Source organism: Ictidomys tridecemlineatus, chromosome 3 (assembly GCF_052094955.1).
Source record: "Ictidomys tridecemlineatus isolate mIctTri1 chromosome 3, mIctTri1.hap1, whole genome shotgun sequence".
In the NCBI taxonomy this organism is placed as follows: Eukaryota; Metazoa; Chordata; class Mammalia; order Rodentia; family Sciuridae; genus Ictidomys; species Ictidomys tridecemlineatus.
In genome coordinates this window covers 73,403,881-73,412,437 of record NC_135479.1, presented here as the reverse complement: position 1 = coordinate 73,412,437, position 8,557 = coordinate 73,403,881, and positions in this window count along the sequence as shown.

The window sequence follows — 8,557 nt, the reverse complement described above, 5'->3', positions numbered from 1 at the left end:
ATAACCCCAAACAAGAAAGTGAATGACTTATTCAAGAAAAATTACACATTGAAGAAAAAAATAAGAAAACAATAGGAAGTAAAAAGATCTGCTATGTTCATAGAGAAGCAGAATAAATATTGTGAAAATTGGCATAGTACCATAAATGAATTATAGATTCCATGTATTCCCATTCAAATTCAAATGATATTGTTTGCAGAAATGGGGGGAAAATAACTACTTCTAAATTTGTATGGAAGAAAACCAACAAACAAAAAAATACTTAGACAAAGTGATACTGATCATAAGAGAAACAATGGATAAACCACAATGCCCAATTTCAAAATATAAAACAGAGCCATAGTAATAAAAAACATGGTCCTGGTGTAAAGAAAGACCCATAGACCAATGGATAGAAAAAAAGTCAGAGAGCAAACCCAGGGGTACAGTCATGTGATACTAGGCAAAGACACCAAAAACATATTTTGGAGAAAAGACAAACAACATTTTAGAAATAGTGTTGAAAAAATTAGATATCTATATGTAATAGAAGAAACCTAGATGCCTATTTTCTAACACTGAACGAGAGTTTATTCAGAAAGGACTAAAGACATATGTACCAGACTAGAAGGTTCACAAATACTAGAAGAAAATATATGGAAAACACTTCAGTATGTAGGCAATAACTTCTTGAATAGAGCCCCCTACAGCTCAGAAAATAAGAGCAACAATGGATAAGAGAGGGTGCATCAGAGACCCTCATTGTTATACAAAATTACATATAAGAGGTTGTGAGGGGAATGGGACAATAAACAAGGAGGGAAATGAATTACAGTGAATGGGGTAGAGAGAGAAGATGGGAGGGGAGGGGAGGGGGGATAGTAGAGTAAAGGAAAGGTAGCAGAATACAACAGTCACTAATATGGCAGTATGTAAAAATGTGAATGTGTAACCGATGTGATTCTGCAATCTGTATTTGGGGTAAAAATGGGAGTTCATAACCCACTTGATTCTAATGTATGAAATATGATATGTCAAGAGCTTTGTAACGTTGTGAACAACCAATAAAAAAAAGAGAGGGTGCATCAAACTGAAAAATTCCTGCATAGTAAGTAAAACACAAAGCAGTAAGAAGTGGTAGCCTCCAGAAATGGAGAAAAGCTTTGCCAGCTATTCTTCTGACAGAGGATTAATATCCTAAAAATATTAATGCAAATATCTTACTACCAGAAAAACAAAAACCTTTTCATTAAATGAGCAAATGCACAGCTAGTTCTCAAAATAAGAGATACACATGGCCAACACTTCAGGGGAAAAAATAAAAACCATAACATCTTTATCAATCTGGAATATGCAAATCAGAACAACATCAAGCTCCCATTTTCCACCATTCAAAAAAGCAATCATCAAGAAGGCAAATAATACTGTGAAGATGAGGAGAAAAATCTCTTACATGTGAATGGCAGGAACATAAATTACTATATCACTATGGAAATTCATATGAAGGCTACTCAAAAACTGAACATAGAACTACTTTATTATTCAAATATACTACTAAGTACTTACCAGAAAATATTAAAGTCAGCTTATATTAGAAATATACATATGCCCATCTTGCCATGACACTATTAATAATAGGCAAGTTATAGAATCAGGCTAGATGCTAGTTAATAAAAGAATGGATAAAGAAAATGTGGTATATATAAACAAGGAAGATTTCTATGCATAGAGAACAATAAAACTAAGTTAATTTTAGGAAAATGAATAAAACAGGGAAGCATAATGTTAAATAATATAAGCCAGACTCAGGAAACAACTATCATATATTTCTCTCACATGGAAAACTAGAGGTGGAAATGTTCAACATAAAAATAGATGAATAATAAATTTTATCCATTTGCTCTTCATAACTGAAATAAAATTAAAGTAATTTCAAAAACAAAAGATATTGTTTACATATAACCTTATTTTAGCTTCTTCAGGATATTTGCAAATATATTTCCTAACCTGGAATAGTTCATAAAAATAGTAGTGTTTTACAATAAACATTAAAGTAAGTAAATACAGAAACATCTAAAATTTGAAATTTCAAAATTTGACATAGAATCTATATATTTTAAGAAACTATAATGAAAAAACAACAATTCTGAAACTAAAGTATTACCATACAATTATTGAGTGTTTCTGCTTCCAGAACTGGGTATTACTTTGTACACACCATTTATTCTTTGGTTAGATGAAGAGTAAATTTTTAGAAAATTTCATTACCTCAAATTTCTTTAGAATTTTTATTGGTTCTTTTCAGTTATACGTCAAAATAGAAGTTATATACTAGAATATAATTATAAAAGCATAGAATATAATTTGTTCTAATTCAGGACCTAGTACTTCTTTCTGTTCTTCTGATCTTTCTGCTATTTACTTAGAGTTTTTTTTTTTTTAATTACTGTCACTTGTAGTGGAAAGATGCAAAGTATGGATATGCAAGCCATTTTAATACAAGTATTAAGATACAGATTCTAGATTTCTGGGTTGCCATAATTCACAATATTACTTTAGTATAAATATGGAGCCATGGAAAGAAATAGAGAATATAGGTCTCCTCAAATGCTATGATACCAAAATATCAAGGGTCCAAGTAAAAAAAGAAAAGTTATGTGCAATGTATATTATATATTCCAAACTAAAGGCACCAGGGAAATTTCACAATTTTATAAAAATTAATTTAGGCATAAGTATTGTAACTCATGTAAGAATGATTTAAAAACCAAAGTAATGAAAACTGATACAAAAAAATCCTTGAATAAATATTATATTTCCTCTACAGTTAGAAAGCTGTTTCTAATGCAATTTTTCTTTCACTATGTATTTCACAGCCCATTGTTACTTCCAGCCCCCACAATCCCCAAGTACTTGAGAGAACAGTGATACAAAAAGCACTTTTTTTTAAAAAAAAATCAACATAATTCTTTAAAATGGATTCTTAGCAAATATTCATATAAAATATAAGAAAAAATATAGCTAAATTTTCAGCATTAACATCTTAAAACACAAAATTCAGAGCAAGAACATGAGGTTTTTTACAAAAAATCACTTTACCTTAATAGGAGCTTCATAGCTGTCCCGAACCATTGCAAACAAGGAATCATCTGAGTGTGATTTTTTGATAGATCTTTAAAGCAAAAATGTATAACAAAAATGGTGAATAGTTTTCTTTTAAAAATAAACTCTGTTTAATTTAAGGTATAACTTATTAAATGGTGTTTCTTGATTGATTAATTAAAATATAACCTACGATTAAAAAAATAGCTTGTGTTCACCTCTTTCTGACTCTACTGCTGTTAATCTATAAAATATTCAATATAGATATTAAGACACTCTTAGTTCCAATTCAGAGCAATAGCCAGTACATGAGCAGAAACGGATAATAATTTCTTCTTGCAAATTGCCTGTCTTGAAGGCTGAATTTAAAACCCAATTAATGGCTGACAATTTTTTTTTTCACTTGAACTGGAACAAACCTCTGGAAACACAAGACAAGATAACAAGAGGCACAGTTCTCTCTTGTGAATATCCAGGAGTCAAATACTAAGCAATGTTGTTCTTCAGCATGGAAATCACCAATAATAATACACTATTTATTCCCTCTACCCGCAAATAATGCAAAGAGTTCTCTGGAACTTTAAAAATTACTGAAAGTTAAAAAGTGAATATATATGTTATTTAGAATACCTTTGTCAGAAACATTGAAATAAATTATAAAATTGATTTTTCCTGTACAGGTCTCACTTTATTCAGGTCCTCATAAACTAGCAAGCCCTTTAAAACCTTTACAAGCACTCAGACACCCAGGGGAAAAGACTGCCAGAAAAGCAGAGTCTTGGTATTTGTACCTCTGTTTCCCTAGCTATTATGTAAATACCCTCCCTTCCTCTGGGAATCCATTTCCCAGTCACTCATGTGCAACACTCAGTGGCAGTCTCTAAACTTGAAATCTACATCCTTGAATATTCAGATTTCTGACACAAGGTTAAACTAAATGGAGTCTCAATCATCGGCCTGTCTGAATCCCTTTCCAACTACTCAACTAAAGCTTTATAATAACTTTCCCTGCCAATAACTCCTTTGCCCAGCACTACATGTACATTTTAAGGACATCAGCAATTTGGAAAGAAAGTGAAGGTGAATGAAAACCTGTTTTGTGCCACAGATTCATGTATTCTAGCAATTTCCACAGTCTGTTTCACTAGTCTCTAATACATTCTTGCATCGCAGAAATGAAAACAGGCAAAATACAAGCTATTAAGACTTCCTCTAAATTTTGTATTAATATGACTTTATAGAGAGCTTTTAATATTCTGTGTCCTTCATTCTTGTTTTGTGATCATCAAACTAATCATAAACCCTAAGATTTTGGTCTCTTTTTTAAAATGCTTATTCCTACCCAACACACTATTGTTACTCTGGTTGAATACTTTTATAGCTCTTTCCTTCACCAGTTAAATTTTGATCCTCTACCACTGTGTTCACTTAAAAATTCTAGTCTAGTTCTCTTTATTTGGGTTCCTATAGTCAATCTTCAATCTATTATTTAAAAAATCACCTTAAAAATGATAACCAGAAAATGTACTGAGCTTAGAATTAAGAAACTGGAGTTTAAATCTCATTGTTGTCATTGTTTGTACCCAGAAAACTCCCTTTAATATATTTAAGTTCCAGGTACATACTCAAAACTATCATTTGGCTGGCATATAGAACACATGCTGAAAGACTAGAAGGTCTCTAAAATTCCTAAAAATTCTGAAACCAGGAAGTAGAGAAATTAGAATGTCCTATAAGGATTAATACAAGTAATACAACATTGTCTAAATAATGTTATTCATAACTTTCACTAAAATAATTTCTCTACAACACTTGCCTGATCTTCTTGTTTATTAGAAACTATGAGGCCATAGCTCTGTGAGATTTTCCATAAAAGCTTTTGATATATTAAGAAAAAATTCTGATTACTAGTGGAACTGTCAATATCAGGACAAATTCTTGGACTACAACCTGGATTATCAGGTGAAATATAAATCAGAATTAACACACAACTGCCTTTGACTTTCTAAATTGATGATACACAATATGAAAGTTAAAATGTGAATATATATGTTATTTAGGATACATTTGTCAGACACATTGAAATAAATTGTAAAATTGATTTTTCCTACATAGGTCCCACTTGGTATCAACCTGTACAGTGGAACAACACAATGGAGTTGTCAGCCAGGTAAGACTACAGTCTAAACACAGGCCTGAAACTTATTAATTACACAAATATGGAACAAATAGTCAACCTCTATGAATGACAGCTCTTTATTAGTAATTAACAGATTATAATAGCACAGGTACTTTCAAAGTGCTTATAAGATACCTTTAGGAAACAAGTGTTAACTGAATGTGGTGTCTGTCCCATACTAGAATACTCAACAAATCCTTCTACCTTCACTCTCCACTTAGTTAATAGACATGTTTTATTTAAAATCTATAAATTCATACCTTCTTAATGAGTCATCTTTAGGACTTTCTTTCACTATTAAATAAAACAGTAAAATATATAATTAATCAAAAACAGAAATATAAAATATAAAATTTTATGATGTTTTGTTATAAAATGTTCCTCCAGACCCATACTCGGAGAAATTTTTTAGAATAAATATTAATTGTATTTATGACAGGTAAGTAATGAATGCATTAACAACTCCTATGTTTCCCACTTTGTACTTATCAAATGCAAGGAAGAAACAACAGGAATTATAAAAGTTTGATACTTAAAAGTAAATCATTGGTCCCATAATCATAATCCTTATTAAAAGTTGCAAAAATGAAAGAAAACCTTATCATTGTCAAATAAAGTAGCATAAATATATAAGTGTCAAACAAGGAAAGACATGATGGTGAATTAGCAGGAAGTGGATTTTCTTACAGCTCCACCATATGGGACTCAGAGAGTTAGAAAACTGCTTCTCTGTGAGGTGGGAGATAAAAGCATGCCACTGATACTCAATATTGGACAGAGACCTTGAAAACTGGGGAATTTGGGGTATATCAGACAAAGATGAAAAACAGAGCTGGAGCTTAGGATCTGATGTGATTGGGAGAAATCAGTACATTAGGACAAAAAAAGACTGAAAAGTGATGCAGAAAAGGAGCTTGGGTTGTGGCTCAGTGGTAGAGTGTTTGCCTAGCATGCATGAGGCACTGGTTTCAATCCATGTAAAATAAAATAAAGATACTGTGTCTACCTAAAACTGATTATATATATGAAAAGTACAGCAGACAGTCTTGAAATGCAGAATGTGGGACCACAGGGTCAAGCTATTCTACTCATTAAACTGTGGCAGGAAAGTCACCACCAGTCTGCCTGAAATGTACACAGAGTTGAAGCTGGAGACATATTTAAACATCTGAACTGCAATGGCACCAACTCAGACTGGGAATGTAGATCCATGTGTTGGGGCTCAGTCCGATATATAAATCTGGCAGACACCATCCACAAGACATAAACTGAGCCTAGCAAATCAGGAGAATTTCTGGCATGGACAGTATTTCTCCTGGTGGTAACATTAGTCAGATAGGCCAAAGAGAGCCTGTCCTCCTCTCCTCCCTTGACACAGCTGTGCCCAAGACCAGTGGCAGTTGCTTCAAAATCTCAATGAGCAGAAGTGATGGACCTTGGTGCTTGAGGGCAGACCTAAGGAGGTAAGGAAGAACAGTACCCTGAAAAAACAGAACTGGTAAAGGACTGGCATCCCTGTCCCATGAATGTAGCCTAGGGAGAAGAGTAAAGTAGAGTCCTAGGTGTGCACTGATTTATTTATGCCCAGTAACTCCCCATGAAGTGAAACACCTGGGGCAAAGAAAGGACCTCACTGCCTCCCCTGAGAACATATTGTAGAACCTAGCATGACCTATACCCTGGATGTGGAGCTGACAGCACCTTTCACAGCTCCCCATACCATCCCATGGAGAATGGAAACTGAGAGATGAAAAGACACTTTGGAAGAGACAGAAAGCACATACTCTCAGTAACAATCCTTTTTGTTTTTCTTTTCAGTTTTTGTATGTGTACTGATGGATACATGAAGGACATTCATACACTTGTACATATTTGTTTATGCTTTCTCATTTGTACTATTCTGAAACATAGTTATTTTTCCTTACTCTGTTGTTAAGGGTAAAGTTTTCAATTAGCCTATTTTGGATTGCGTTTGTGTTCTGTTTCAAATCTTTTATTTCTTTTGTTTCTATTTCTTTCCTCCTACAAACAGTCAAATTCCATTATTCTCACTTTACTCTTTATTTCTTTTACTTGTTTTTCCTTCTTCCTCATAAACAATACATTGTATATCACTTTGCTTCTGCCCTACTCACATCTTGAAACTGCTAATCCTTTTCTATCACCAATGCTTTTTTCTTCATAATGAATTCTATTTTTAATTTCTCCCAGAACTCTTGGTTTATAACACTCCACACACCACCACTAATGCTAAAGCAACAATTAATACAATTGAAGCTATAGAAAACACCTATTCTTTTATTTTATGAAAGATATAACTCATGATTACTTACTGTCATTACTGATATAAGTTGATACATTTATTGTGCCAGCTAACTTTGTGTGAAAATAAAAACTAAGTATGCAATTTAGTTCTATATTTTTTTGTGCACAGTTGGTTGCAATTACTTGGCTCCCCCCCAATCTGTGAGCCACAAGATATCTACAGGATCACTAGAAATGCACAGAATAGAAGTTCTGTTGTTAGAGATCCATTTTGATACATGAATAGACACACAAACAATATGAACAAGCAAGGGAACAAAGCATCCCAAACAAACCAGAATGACTCAAAAGCAGATTCCACAAAAACAACAGTGAAGAAAATATCAGAGAAGGAATTTTGAAAGTTTATATTTCAACTGATCTATGAGATAAAAGATAATGTACAAAGTAAAATGACAGAGAAGACACAAGAAGTAAAATATCAATAAGGAAATAGAAGTTCTAAAGAAAAATCAGTAAGGAATTTTCAAAATTCAGAAATAAATAAACCAAATTAAAAATGCAATGCAAAGCATCATCAATACACTAGATGACTTAAAGGACAAATATTCAGGTAATAAAGAAAATAAAATAAAGTGCATAATCTTGAAAATAAAGTTCATCATGAAGAAAAGATGTTACCAGACCATGAACAGAATTTTTAAAAAATATATATGGGACAATAAGAAAAGGCCAAATTTAAGATTCACTGTGATAGATGAAGGTATTGAATTTCAAAACAAAAAATGAACAATCTTTTCAATGAAATAACTGAAAATTTCCAAAATCTTAAGAATGAAATGAAAATTTAAACATGGGAGGTATATACAACTCCAAATATATAGAACTACAACACTCCTAGCCAAAATAGTATGAAAATGCCTAACATACAGAATAAATATAGAATTTTACTTATAATAGAATTTTAAAACCTGATACTGAAAAATGATTGGTTATATTCAGAGGCAAACTAATCCAGATCTCAGCTGATTT